The sequence below is a fragment of the Macaca fascicularis genome, chromosome 13, assembly GCF_037993035.2.
Source record: "Macaca fascicularis isolate 582-1 chromosome 13, T2T-MFA8v1.1".
NCBI classification, from domain to species: Eukaryota; Metazoa; Chordata; class Mammalia; order Primates; family Cercopithecidae; genus Macaca; species Macaca fascicularis.
This window is the reverse complement of record NC_088387.1, coordinates 19,931,334-19,945,590: the sequence shown is the minus strand read 5'-3', so window position 1 is coordinate 19,945,590 and position 14,257 is coordinate 19,931,334. Positions and strand designations below refer to the sequence as shown.

The window sequence follows — 14,257 nt, the reverse complement described above, 5'->3', positions numbered from 1 at the left end:
ACCAGCTTTAAAATCAGGACAAAAATATTTGAATTGGATGCTGCACCTTTTTAAGGAAGTCAACATTCGTGCTTTTTTCATCTTAAAGCATGCTCATGAATCAGCAACACCAACAGGAAAAATAAAGCACTGTCTATGACAATCATTTTTGCTTGTTTGCGGAACCAAACAGGTTTACATCAATGAGAATATATTTAATTACTATCAAATAGCAGCTTTAATACCAGTCAAGTCATAGATTGAAAATAAAAACAAACTTATAACTTGGAAATTAATCTTTAGGAGTTTTGAAACCTTTCTGAAAAAGCTATGTGGCTTTTTGTACCTCAGAAAAATCCAAGCAATATTCTTGGTCAAAAAACACTGATTAATGCAGAAAATGAATCAACTCACTGATAAGACACTAAAAAGAAAAGTGTACCAAAATAATCTCATTTTGAGTCTTGGTTATTTCACTGAGCTAACACATACTGTGTGTTTTCAGTACCAGTTAAACCTTGTTTCTGTGTGTGTACTATTGGTCAGATAACATTGTTACTCTGGAAGAATTCATGACATATGAAGACAAATGCTTGCCCCTAGCACAGTCTCAGCTTCAACTGCTACAGACTGTCACTGAAAAAAAATGTATTGGTCAGTCTGAGCCATGTCAAGTTAACTATGGAAGTAGCAAATCCACAACACAAACTGTGCTAGCACTTTCTTTTCAGGTCTAACTCCAAAATAGGTACAGCCTGGAAGCCACTACCCCAATCTGTGAAAAGTGGTGGAACTTGGCTACGGAGAAGGTGTGGTTGTACAGTACGTTCTCATGGCCCATACCAGGTTCCCACGGAGAGCTGCACAGTTAGCCCTGCAGCATTCACAACAGTGCATTGACAAGATTCCGATGCAGATCAGCACCCATGTGTCTGATGTGAGTACTGTGGAGCCTGCTGGGAGGTAACTGAGTATCCCATGCTGCTCTTCGGCTGGGATGTGCTTGGTCCAGGGTTGGGATATAGGCAGTATGTGTGTTGGAACGCTGATAGTCTGAGGCCATGAAAAGTCCACCTGAGGTAGTGGTAGGAGGAACAAGCCTCACTTTCTTCTGTGTGTGACTGTTGTCTTGATTCCTGGGTGGCCAGTTCCATTCGTGTGGTTATTGCCCTGCTGCTGGTGGTGGTTCCTTTTGTGTCCTTTGTCATCAGGTTCTTCTTCCATTAAAAATTCTGATTTGGGGTAAGGGATTTGATAACCGGCAAAAATGTCTGATGTAGGAAGTGGGTCTTCTAAGAAATGGGGAATCTGTTCTGAGGTAATTCACTTTATTGGGTCCATGGTAAGAAACATCTAAAGCAAGTGGAATGCTTTACTATCTGGTTTAACTTTGTGTTTTTCCATATACTTGATAAGGCTGCAGTTTAGTATACTTATTTCTTCTGAAATATTTCATTAATGTTGAATGTTCAGGCATCTTTTTTACATCTTCCCAATCTTTATTTGCAGGAAATCCCATTACATTGAGTATTCTGTCCAGCCAGTCATGGTGACAAGGATTACTAGTTATGATGTCCTCTTGTCGACCATGAAATACTGGTTTTGACATTAGCAATTCTTCAAACATACACCCCATAGCCCAAATATCAATAGCTTTGGTATAATGCCTTACTTAAAGCAGTAATTCAGGGGCTCGGTACCAGAATGTAACAATCACTGGATCCAAATCTGCTAATGTAAGCTAGTACAATTCTTTAAAATGTTTTGCATTATCCATTTATAATTAATTTTATTAGACCAAAAACATACTTATGTTTCTTTTCAAGGAAGCCTTTCTCTACTATGTGTGAGGCTTCCATGGGACCAGCCCTAGAAGTTTCTTAAAGGATCTATAAAACATGCCCTTAAATCGTTCTGAGTTCTTACAATTTCCCACATTACTTCAGGTGAGTTTTGCTAAACTTCCCACCACTACACACCAAGCATCATTTTTTCCTCTAGCTTCCCATACTATTTTCCTCACCATCCTTCAACCCTCCTTAACAGTTTCCTTGATGCCTGCCAAGCTCCCCCTGCCACTCAGACCCAAAGCCAAAGTCACATGTCTTAAGCCTTCATTGCTGTAGCACCTCACTCTGGTACCAAATTCTGTTCCAGTAATCTGGAACAAATCAGCCCAAAGCCTAATGGATTATTTTGCTCATAATTCTGCAATTTGAGCAGGGCTAAGCTGAGATGGTTTACTCTGTTCCACATTGCTCATCTGGGGCTGGAGGATGCAGTCCTAAATGGTTCACTCACCTGGTGACAAGTTGCTACTAGTTGTCACCTAGGAGTGCAGCCAGGGCTGTATGCAAGACCCCAGTTTATCACCGTGTGCGCCTCTTAATGGGGCAGCTTAGAATTTCTCACTGTATGATGGCTGGGTGGCAAGAACAAGTATTCCAAGGGACAGAAAGTATTAATAAAAACTGCAGTTCCTTAAGACTGGAAGAGGCTGGAAATGGTTACAACATCATTTCCACTACATTCTATTGGTCAAGCGATCACAGAGCCACCCCAGAGTCAAGTGGACCAAAGAACCACACGAATGGAACTGGCCACCCACGGAATCAAGACAGCAGTCACACACAGGGACCCCCATTGAAGAAAGTGAGGCTTGTTCCTCCTACCACTACTGCAGGTGGACTTTTCATGGCCTCAGACTATCAGCGTTCCAATACACATGCTGCCTATATCCCAACCCTGGAACAAAGAATTTGCAGTCATATTTAATCTGTCCCATCAATGAAGCTATTAGCTGATTGCTTATTGCTATCATAATTTCATATCTATCCACTCCCATTTTATTATTCCCAATGATGCAAGAGTCTCAGGTATCATTGTGCTAGAAGACACACCAGAACTCCAGGCATCCACTCACAGCTGTCAACACTGAACATCCCTGAAGCAGGTTTGTGGTCCTCACCCTCAGATTACTGAAATACCTCTCTGGGCTGTGGCATCAGTAACTTTGGCCTTTCCCATCCTCTAGCCCAAGCCTAAATTGTCTTCCTTAGCTGTGAACCTGCATGGCTGGGGAGATGAAATAGCATCATTGACTTGGCCAGGCTGTGTTTTCAACTAGAAGGATCTCCTCCTAATAGCTTTTCTAACTTTCCAAATTTTATCCTCAATACCTACTCTGAGCAACTTGCTCCAAGGTACAAGAGTAGACTTTTTCTCCCAGGAGGGCCTGCACCAGAAGTCAATGAGTTAATAGTGACGTAGACAGAGGGAGAAAATGGAGCATGAGAGTATAATACCTTGGCGCATTGTGGTAAGGTACCACTGGTACCATTTGCTCCTCTATTCCGAGGGCTGGGATGACTGATATTAAAGGCAAATAGAGAATTTGTCTTAGGAAAGTGTTTTTGGAACCCGCTGCTTTGGACTAACTTTGCTCGATGGAGATTGATGCTAAATGTCTGAATATAGCATTTCTTTAGGCGGACTTGTGGACATCACTTGAGTGCATACCATCTGAAGGTCTGTTGTGAATTTCATCAGCCTTGTGACCAATTATGTTTGTGACTGAGTGTCAGTCACCTAGATGTCTCCAAGTCCTGCAGGCTTGGGATCATCCTGCTTGTATTTTTTTTTTTTTCTTTTTTGAGACAGTGTCTCACTCTGTCACTAGGCTGGAGTGCAGTGGCACGATGTTGGCTCACTGCAACCTCTGCCTCCCAGGTTCAAGCGATTCTCCTGCCTCAGCCTCCTGAGTAGCCAGGACTACAGGCACGCACCACCACGCCCAGCTAATTTTTGTATTTTTAGTAGAGACAGGGTTTCACTATGTTGGCCAGAACAGTCTTGATCTCTTGACCTTGTGATCCGCCCACCTCAATCTCTCAAAGTGCTGGGATTACAGGCATGAGCCACCGTGCCCAGACCCTGTTTGTAATTTTTAAGTAGAATTTACTTGAACCCCTATCCAACATATGGTGGAAAACCCAGTTTGCTCTACCCTATTTCCTAACACCTGAGGAGTACCTCTCGTGTCACTAATTTCTTTTCTCTCCTGACCTCTCTCATGGCTCACATATTTCAATTGTTTCCTGTGTTGGTGCCAAACTGACCCAGAACTCGCCCCAACACACACACACACACACACACACACAAAACAGTATCACAAAACATTTGTATCAGCCCAGTAATTCCTCAAACCTGGCTTTAGAAACACCTGGAGGACTTTTAAACATTCTGATGCCAAGCCTGCTCCCTGGATATTTCAATATCAGCTATGCCTGAGAACCTGTCGACTAGCCCAGTGCTTCTCAAATGCCAGCGTGTGTGAGAATCACCTGGGGAGCTTGTTAAAATGCAGGTTCTGTTTCTGGTCCCTGGGTAAGGCTCTAGATTCTGCATCTCTAACAAGTTCTCAAGTGATGCTGATGCCGCTGATCCCCAGACCACACTTTGACTAGCAAGGAGCTAGCGGATATGAGGGATGACATGAGCCCAGCAAACAGTTACAACCAGACATCAGACACATCAGTGACACCGCATCAGGAACTTCTCAGAGGCCATCCTGCTCCCCCAGTTCCAGCTCCAGGGCTCCCTCTCACTTCTCATTTCCCTCGACTTCTACGCATTCCCAGGCCCTTGTCTTTCTAGGGACGCCATGGCCACTGTATATTTGTTTATTTATTTAATTTATCTTTCAGAGAGGATCTCTTTCTGTCACCCGGGCTGGAGTGCAGTGGCACAGTCATGGCTCACTGTAGCATTACCCTCCTGGGCTCCAGTGATCCTCCTACCTCAGCCTGCCAGGTAGCTGGGACTACAGGTACATGCCACCACATGAGGTTAATGTTTTTGTTTTTGTTTTTGTTTTTGTTTGTAGAGGTCTTATTGTTTCCCAGGCTGATCTCAAACACCTGGCCTCAAGCAATCCTGCCACTTCAGCCTCCCAAAGCACTAGGATTACAGACATGAGTCACTACACCCTGCTGGGCTGCCATGTCTTTATTGGGCAGCTCAATCTAGTTCCCTCTGTCTCCAAACATAACCTGGTCCCACTCTAAGAGCTGTCTTGCCACACCTAAATGCACCATCGAAAGGATTTGCAGACCCCAAGGCAGTACTGTGCCCAAGGAATGCTACCTCTAGCTTCTAAAGCAGAGGTTCCCAAACTGTCTCAGTTCATGGCATCTTTAGTGTACCAGGAATTTCTTCACAGAGTACTTTAAGCCAAAATAAACACCTGACAGTTCTGTTTCTCTCTCTCTTTTTTTTTTTTTTTCCGAGATGGAGTCTCACTCTGTCACCCAGGCTGGAGTGCAGTGGCACAATTTCGGCTTACTGCAACCTCCGCCTCCCAGGTTCAAGCAATTCTCCTGCCTCAGTCTCCTGAGTAGCTGGGATTACAGGGGCATGCCACCATGCCCGGCTAATTTTTGTGTTTTTCGTAGAGACAGGTTTTCACTATGTTGGTCAGGCTGGTCTCGAACTCCTGACCTCGTGTCCACCCACCTCGGCCTCCCAAAGTGCTGGGATTATAGGCGTGAGTCTCCACGCCTGGCCAGTTCTGCTTGTTAAGTAATTGCGTTGAAACAATTTAATGGCAATGGTTTTCATGGGCCTGACAGATGTCACTGTGTTTTCCTCAAAATATTTAAATATCCCATGACACCTCGTGAGTGTGCTGAGGTGCCCCTACAGTCCACACTTTGGGAACCACGGTTCAAAACTAATAGTTGGTATATATGTCACCTCCAAATGCCCTAGCAAGGTAATAGAAACCCATAGTGATGATTGTATGTAATGTAAATGGGGCACTGAATCTGACGGGAGAGGAGGGGATTTCAGAGAGGTGCTGTCCCACCCTTAACACCAGCTGGATCTGGCACAAACAGGCCAACATTACTCTCTGTTGTAGCCGAGAGAGTTACTTTCTAGATTCATCACCCAGTGGAAGTTCCAAAGGGTGCTGGGATTAGAATAGTATACCAGAGAAAGTAAGGGCAGAAAGATAGTTTGTCTCTTGGTAAAAACTTGTAAACATGACTCATCTAATATCAGAAAATCTAGGAGGAAAGCTTAACTATTATCAGATTGCTGTGACACCTGATGGTGCAAACTGTTTCCAGTTAGGAGTCCAATCCTATGATACAGTGATTCTCAACCTTGGCTGCACAATAAAATCACTTGGAGAGTTTTCAAAAAATACAAATGGCTGGGCTCCCACCCAGACCAGTTAGTTGAGTCAGTCTCCGAAGGCAAGATCCAGAGATCTTTCTTTCTTTCTTTCTTTCTTTATTTATTTATTTATTTATTTATTTATCTGAGACAGGGTCTTGCTCTGTCACCCAGGCTGGAGTGCAGTGGCACAATCTCGGCTCACTGTAGCCTCAGCTTCATGGGGTCAAACAATCCTCCCATCTCAGCCTCCCAAGTAGCGGGGACTACAAGCGTGCACCACACCCAGGTAATTTTTTTTCTTTGTAGAGACAGGGTCTCACCATGTTGCCCAGGCTGGTCTCAAACTCTCAAACTCCTGGGCTCAAGAGATCCTCCTGCCTCAGCCTCCAAAGTGCTGGGATTACAGGTGTAAGCCACTGCACCCAGTCTAAAAGTTTTAAATTTTGACGAGGTCCAATGTACCTATTTTTTTTGTTGTTCTTGCTTGTGCTTTTAGTATCATCTAAGAATCAACCACCAAATCCAAGGTCATAAAGATGTATGCCTGTTTTCTTCTAAGAACATTATAGTTTTAGCTCTTACATTTAAGTGCTTGAGTCATTTTGAGTTAATTTCTGTATATGGTGTGAGATAAGGGCCCAGTTGCATTCCTTCACATGTGATTATCTAGCACCATTTGTTGAAAATATGATTCTTTCCCTCATTGAATGGTCTTGGCACCTTTGCTGAAAATCAATTGATCATAGACGTATGAGATTATTTCTGGACTCTCAATTCTATTCCATGTATTTCCATCTCTCCTTATGAGGTAGGGGGTGGGACTTGACTCTGGAGGCAAGACTGGGACAATGGACCAAATTGAGGACTAACTGAAACAGGGCTTGGGTGGAAGGAGCTTTTCATAAGACATACCCACCAGTTCACCATGTCAGTTTACTGTTTCCATGGCAACACCAGGACATTAACCCCCCCTTCCATGGCAATGACTCGATGACTGAAAAGTTATTATCAATTCCCTAGAAATTTCTGCATAAATTGCCCCTTAATCTGCATGTGTTAAAAGTGGATATAAATGACTGCAAAACTGCCCTGACTTCAGGAGTTTGAGACCAGCCCGGCCAATACAGTGAAATCTCGTCTCCACCAAAAATACAAAAAATTAGCTAGGCATGGTGGTGTAGTTACTGTTAAAGCCCCACACTAGGCCCTTTGAAAAATATGGAGTGTGTCAGAAATGAATCCTATACAATGATGTGAGAACTGCAAAACAAGATACTGCAATATAGCTGACCTCACCAAAGCACAGGCAGGGGCAGCTCAAAGAGGAAAATGTCACTTCCAGCAAGGGATTGAGGGAGGCCTTTAGGGAAGAAGTGGCATATAAGCCAGATTTACAGGATGGGGGGGATGTAGGGAGTAGATGACAGAGAAGAGAGTGAAAGCTGGGAATCCCAGCTAAAGGCATCAGGTTTATGGAATGAGTAGGAGACAATACTGCATGTGTTTATGTTTATGTATGTATATAATTATATAGTATAAATTGCTAATTGACAAAGTAATCTATCACATTTTACATTACCAGATTTTACATCTGTTGTTCTAAATAGACTCAGTCATCAGCCCTGTGTGTGGGCTCTTACCCACCCCCATGCACACCTGAGCTCAGACACTGATGGATGGATCAGCTGCCGATCAGGGGTGGCAATAGGGACAAGTTCTCCATTTAGAGTTCCTCCTTCTAGGCACAGCTAACGCAGCTGAATGCCTAATTCCACCCATATTCAGGTGAATCCATGGCCACCGCTGCAGCAGGTGCTGCCCACTCAGAAAGCCTCCACAAGAGAAGGCACACCCCTCTGACTGTTCCTAAGCTCCTGCCATCTTCACCCCACGAACCTTCTGCTTCTGGATGCTTCCTGCCTTGCCCTGTCATCCCCACCCTTGCACTGTCCTCACCATTGGTACAGCTGATGCCCGATGCAACAGAGATCCATGACACCCTGGGCATTGCTGATGGCCTGGGCCCCCCAGTGAGAAGGCACAGAAAAGAGGGTTATCGGTACTGTTACTAATAATCATAATGAACTTTCCGTTGATATTATCAACACTACTACTACAAATGATAATAATGGACTTTCACTGAATCCCTCTTAACTCCTCCTGTCAACCCTATGTAAAATAGGTTTTATTATTTTCCCATTTTCCTGGTGGGTGAAATGAGGTTGGAAATTTACTAACTTGTTCAGCTTTCAAAGACACCTACATGTTCCTGGCCATGTCTATGCCTCGTGATCACACCAGGGGAGGCAGGAAATCAAGGCTTTGTTGTCCAACTCTGTAGGAGAAGATTTAATCATCATGGGTGAAGAGCGGGAGAAAGAAATTGCAAGCCATAGGAGCTGGAAGGTGCTCCAAGCACCATTGTCCAAGGGTTAGGTGTGGCCAGGATGCAGTGCAGAGTTTCCCTGGTTAAAGACTGCCTCCTCTCAAAGGATCTCAACCTCACTGGCTCCTGCTCACTGTACCCACCTGAAAGGGGCAATCTTGCTGGGTGCTTCCTTCCAAAGCTTCACTTCCTTCTGCTTTTGTAGAGGGGGTTGTTGTGTTATACTGTTGCTACAATGTCAATGTGGATAAGTATGAAAAACAAAATACCTAATGGAAAGATACATAGAGTATGTACTAAACATTTTTAAGGCATACTTATAAACTTCTTAAAACACACAAAGCAAAATTATACGCTCTTCATAAATATCTACATATAAATATAAGAGCAACATCTGTTCATTTTCTCCTCTTATGTTTATATGTAGATTTCCTGGTTGGATACACCCCCGGTCATGCCTGGGCACTGCTTCTCCATCTACAGTTGGGGTTGGCCTGACTGATATCTGTCTCCCTGGAGGGTACGGTCTACACCTGAGTCTGCTCAGCCTTTCACCCTCATTGCCTGACACAGAGTAAACTGCAGAGGGCTCAGCAGTCTAGCCCACACTGTCCCACTGCATGTAAATAAGCCTCTCCCAGCTGCTGTCTTCGCTGGGTGCCTCACTGCTGGGGACAGTGCACAGCCACCAGATGTGCCACACGACGGAATTTTTCCATGGTTGAGACTCATATCATCTGGAGTAGGACATCACCTATCATGTGTGTTTAAGCCTAGACTGAAAGCTAGTACAGCGGGCTGCCAATGTCCAGTCACCCAGTGTGGGCTAGTCACCCAGAAATGGCTCTGAGGCTGAAAAACATGTTACCATTTTCTAATGAAATGTATGGGGAGGAGGCAGTGTTTCTACAAAGGGTGAACAAGAAAGAACCACTTGCATCAGAATTACTTGGGAAGTTTTTTTTTTTTTTTTTAAGGCAGCTAAATCCCTGAGCTACATCCCAAAACAGTTAAACAAGAATCTCAGGTTGTGCAATCTCTCTTTTTAGGAAGCTCCCTCAAGTGCGTCTTATAGCACAGTAGTTTTAGCACCTCAGGGGCAGTGCAAAGAACTCTGGACTAGGAGTCACAACACCTGAAAGTCTGCCACTTAAAAGCCACATGACTGTAGTAAAGTTACTTGACGTCTCTACATCTGTTTCCTCACCTATAAAATGGGCACACAAATTCTCCCTCAATTGGTGATTGTCAATCACCCAATGCATGTGAAAATTCCCTCGTGGACCAGAAATCACCAGGACCATGACAAGGTACTGAACAGTCCCCTCTGCTGTCCCTGCCCCCTTGGGGCAACTGACCTCTGATCCTGTCCTGAGCCCCTGCATGGAGCCTCTCTGATAAAGCACCTTCTGCCAGGGACTGCAGGCAAGGAACAAGGGGGTGTCCAGAGGCTCCAAGTCTCCTGATTAGTTGAACTTTAGAATGCATTTCCCTATGGAAAATTGCCAAGGAAAGGTGGGCTAAGTAAAAAATAACGATGATAACATGTTTTTGCAGTAAAAAATTGAGTAGGCTTTTGGGTGAGAGGTGGAAACCCCAACTATCATGCATTTCAGCCCTCTGGTGGAAACTGTGCTTCAGGCTCTAAATTTCAGGCTCTAGACTGACTCAGGGATGAATGTTTGGAAGCTGAAGCCAATCTGTGGTCTCTTCTCCTGTGGAGCAGGAGTCAGTACGTTTCATAGAGTGCCAGATTCTATATATCCTGCCACATGCTCTGTTGTTACAATACAAAGAAGGCCATAGACAGCATGGCTGTGTTGGCAAATACACAAAACAGGCAACAAGCTGTATTTGGCCTTTAGGCTGCAGTTTACCAACCCCTGTACTAACACAAGGAGCTCAAAAGTGGCGGTGGTGGTGTGCTGGAGCTAGCTTATATCAGCTTGCAATAGCCAATTCTTAACATCTCTTCCAAACTCTGTGTCTGTGCCTTCATGTTGGTAGTTTGAAATTGGCCGTATGTGGAGTAGTTATGCCATGGAAATTGGCAAAAGCTGTATACCCATCTTCACCAGCCCCCTGAGAACCAGCTGATCACATCACTAGGCATGTGTCCACCAGGATGAGATTGAGGGCTGGGGTTGGTTGAGCCAGACAGTGCATGGGAATGTGGGAAGAAAATATTAGATGTCAGTTCCTATTTTATTTAGTCCTTCTAAGTTTTTAAATTCTGTGTAAGTTTCATAATGTACCAATGCCCGCATTTCAAGACATGTTCTAGACTTTGTTTAATTGATTAGGATAATTGGGATCAAAAAAATGTTGGGAGTCTACCATTCCTAAAGCTATTTATTATATCCTGTGCTGGATAGCTCATTCACGAACAGAGGGCCGAGTGAATAAGGTCTTCTCTTTCTACTCCCAAGACAGCCTTCCTCTTGTCCCCACTGCCTCACTCGGCCCCAGGACCTCGGATGGGGTAGGAGGAGTGACCAGCTGTGAAAGGAGCCTCTGGTTGGAATGTTTCCTATGGGAGTTTCTGCCACAGATTAAATGCCCTGAGATCACCTTTTGAGAGACATTAAATTTCATGAGATGAACAGTTATCATGTTGGGTATTATGAGTTGAATTATGTCCCCCAAAAAGATATGTTGAGGTCCTACCCCCCCAGTAGCTGTGAATGTGACCTTACTTGGAAATAAGGTCTTTACAGATACAGATCAACTTAAGATGAAGTCATTCGAGCGAGCCCTAATTCAGTATGACTCTGTCCTTATAGGACAATCTGGACACAGAAACACAGAGAGAAGACAGCCATGTGAAAATGCGGGCAGAGACTGGAGTTTTGCTGCCACTAGCCGAGGAACTCTGGAGCTACCACAAACTGAAGGGAGGCTTGGAACAGATTCTCTGTCAGAGCTCTCAGAATGAATCAACACCTGGAGTTCAGACTTTGGCCTCCTGAGCCAGGAGACGATAAATTTCTGTTGTTTTAAACCACCCAGTTTATGGTTCTTTATGGGAGCCCTAACAAACCAATACTTTGGGATTCTCAGATGTAAGGCATAAGGGCCAAAACTTTTTCACTAAACATAAAGATCCATGATTACAATTACAGTTAGGAAAATGAAATTCAAAACCACCTGAGTTTATTTATACACTTTTTCCAAAATGAATCTACTTTGCAGGGGAACTCATATTACTATAGAAATAAGGAGAAGGCCATCATTTAAATAGAAGCCTTCCTTTCCTTTCTCCCTCCCTCTCTTTTTTTTTTTTTTTTTTTTTCCTTTCTTCATTTATAAAAATCTTATGGAGTTCCTACAAGTGCCAAGCGCTGCAGTGGTTTCTTGGCATACATCACAGAGCAAAGCACTTGTGGGACTTACATGCTAGTGGGAGACACAAACAATAAATGTAAGAAGCAAACTATATAGCGTGTTACAGTGAGAACAATAAGACTGGGTAAAGGGGAGTCGGTAGTGCTGGGGTGAGAAAAGTTTCCAGCATTCAATGGCATAGCACACACGTATGTGATCACCACAACCATGCCTTTTTGTGAAGTCAGCAGTACACAGGGCCTTGTGCTTCAGTAAGGTGTTGATGCATTCGCTACCTTGGTGGAACCTCACAGGAAGCATGAGTGACCCATGCCAGAGTGACTCGCTATATGTCACCAGGTTGGAAGGGGATGGAGCAGGACCAAGCCCAGGCTGTCTGTGTCTCCATTTGGCCTGCATGTTCAGCCTCCTCAAGGCTATGGTCAGTAAGCCCCATCTTCTTTCTGCTAGTCTGTAAGGGAACCAGAGTCCTCACTGCCATGAGACAGCCCTGGCTCAGAGACTAATTTGAATAGCTGTGTCTCTGTCATGAAAATAGTTTTGGGATATTATGAAGAAGACATGCCTTCCTCTCCAAAGTATCGGTGTCACCTAGCCACATTTTTTTCTTTTATATACATACATAATATTTCACATATTTATGGCATACATGCAAGTATTCATTACATGCACTGAATGTGTAATGATCAAGGTAGAATGTTTGGAGTATTCATCGCCTTGAATATTTACCATTTCTCTGTGTTGGGAACATCTACTAAATATACTATGTACTTCTTTGTCACTGGGCTGGTGTTGATCACCATCATCAGGATCAGAAACAGAAGCCGCTGACCTTGTCAGAGCTTCCCATGGGTGTCATCTCACTTGAGCCTCCATGCCTGGGGTGCTGTCCCTACTCCTCCTTTATGGCTAAGCTTTGTCTGCCTGCCCACCACCAACATGCCTCTCTCCTGGGATTAGCTCTCCAGCTCTGCTTTGAGGAACATCACTGGCCTCATTGGATACAGTCTTGTAGGGAGTATTGATCAAGGTGTGCTGCCCTTCACTGACCAAGGAGTTCATACATGACTCAAACTAGGGCAGTCACATCATTTGTTTGGAGTCTCAATCTTTTGCTAATTGACAAAAAACATGATTGGCTCTTACCCACCTGAGTGACGGGACCAACGTTTTCTGGCTTCTGTCATTTTTGGCCTGCCAGAAATCCCTGACTTGTTCTTCAGCATGTCTTTCCGTTTTGAAAGTTACTTCACATGATAGGCAGAATAATGGCACCCCAAAAACGTGCACATTCTAATCCCCACATCCTGTGAATATGTTACCTTACACAGCAAAAGGGACTTTGCATCTGTGATTAAAGTTAAGCTTCTTTGAGATGTGAGAGTATCCTGCATATTGAGGTGGGCCTGGTGTAAATTGCAAGCGTTATTATATGTGAAAGAAGAAGTCAGGAGGGTCAGAGTAAAGCAGTGTGAGAAAAACCCAAGCAGCGAAGATGGGAGTGGGCCACTAGCCAAGGAACGCAGGTGGCCTCTGGAAGCTGGAAGAGACAAGGAAATTGACTCTCCCCTAGAGCCCCCCGAAGCATTGCAATCCTGCTGATTCTTTTATTTTGGCCCAGTGAGACACATTCCAGACTGACCTCCATAATTGTAAGATAATACATTGCATTGTTTAAACCACAAAGTTGGTGGTAATTTGTTACAGCAGCACTAAGAAATGAATATACCCAATATCCTTCTAGAAAGCTCCTTTCATAGTATACTTTTTGCTTAAATAAGCTAGAAGTGATTATTATTGCTTGTAACTGAAGAGCTAAAAGTAATAAACTAATTTCCAGGCCTCCGTCCCCTATATCCACCCCCTCATTCTGTTTCCAGGCCCTGATTTCTGTTTGACCAGCCTTCCTCTCCCCCATTATGAGGATCTGAGCCCTGCTTAGTGATAGGACCATGCCCTGTTGACAGGCCTCCCAGACACTAACTGGCTGCTCACCTGGTCTCCTGGCTATCATCTGAGCCAGATTCCTTGTCTCTGTGTCTTTTCCACAGGTCAGGTCACCCTGCTCCTTATCTGGGACCCAACTACCCCTTTTCCGTTATCACTTGGCTGGATCGTGACTTGCTGTTACATTTCTTTCTTGCACACTGTACCCTAGACACAGACTCAGCCACTTCTGCCCCAGGATCAATGCCCTCAGAACTTACCAAACCCCAGTGGAAGGACTAATTCTAGAGCACAGCATGCACCCAGCTGCTCCTTCCTGCTGCAAGTATCGCACTCAGACTGGCCACATCATAGCATATGACACACACGTGGATGTCTGATGGTTCAGGATAGCAGTACACAAGCAGAAGCTGGTCT

The 14,257-nt window shown here is 44.3% G+C and overlaps 1 pseudogene; it reads right to left on the bottom strand.

Moving 5' to 3' along the window:
- Positions 1 to 831: 831 nt before the first annotated feature.
- On the bottom strand, positions 832 to 3,006 carry LOC102126780 (cyclin-dependent kinase 8 pseudogene; annotated as a pseudogene).
- Between the last annotated feature and the right edge of the window lie 11,251 nt (positions 3,007 to 14,257).